The sequence below is a fragment of the Dipodomys ordii genome, unplaced genomic scaffold, assembly GCF_000151885.1.
Source record: "Dipodomys ordii isolate 6190 unplaced genomic scaffold, Dord_2.0 Scaffold108, whole genome shotgun sequence".
NCBI classification, from domain to species: domain Eukaryota; kingdom Metazoa; phylum Chordata; class Mammalia; order Rodentia; family Heteromyidae; genus Dipodomys; species Dipodomys ordii.
The window spans coordinates 2,040,180-2,040,717 of record NW_012267324.1 but is presented as its reverse complement, the minus strand read 5'-3'; the positions used below and the strand labels follow the sequence as shown (position 1 = coordinate 2,040,717).

The window sequence follows — 538 nt, the reverse complement described above, 5'->3', positions numbered from 1 at the left end:
CACGCAGGGGGACGGACACGCAGGGGGACGGACACGCAGGGGGGACGGACACGCGGAGGAGGACGGACACGCAGGGGGACGGACACGCAGGGGGACGGACACGCAGGGGGACGGACACGCAGGGGGGACGGACACGCAGGGGGGACGGACACGCAGGGGGACGGACACGCAGGGGGGACGGACACGCAGGGGGGACGGACACGCAGGGGGGACGGACACGCAGGGGGACGGACACGCAGGGGGGACGGACACGCAGGGGGACGGACACGCAGGGGGGACGGACACGCGGAGGAGGACGGACACGCAGGGGACGGACACGCAGGGGACGGACACGCAGGGGGGACGGGCACGCAGGGGGACGGACACTCAGGGGGGACGGACACGCAGGGGGGACGGACACGCAGGGGGGACGGACACGCAGGGGACGGACACGCGGAGGAGGACGGACACGCAGGGGACGGACACGCGGAGGAGGAGGACGGGCACGCAGGGGGACGGACACGCGGAGGAGGACGGACACGCAGGGGGACGGACACGC

General features: G+C 75.1%; 1 protein-coding gene across 1 annotated transcript in view; it reads right to left on the bottom strand.

The window, feature by feature from the left end:
- Unc13a (unc-13 homolog A (C. elegans)) overlaps window positions 1–538 on the bottom strand; it is a 57,195-nt gene that overhangs the window by 2,607 nt on the left and 54,050 nt on the right. The window lies entirely within an intron of this gene.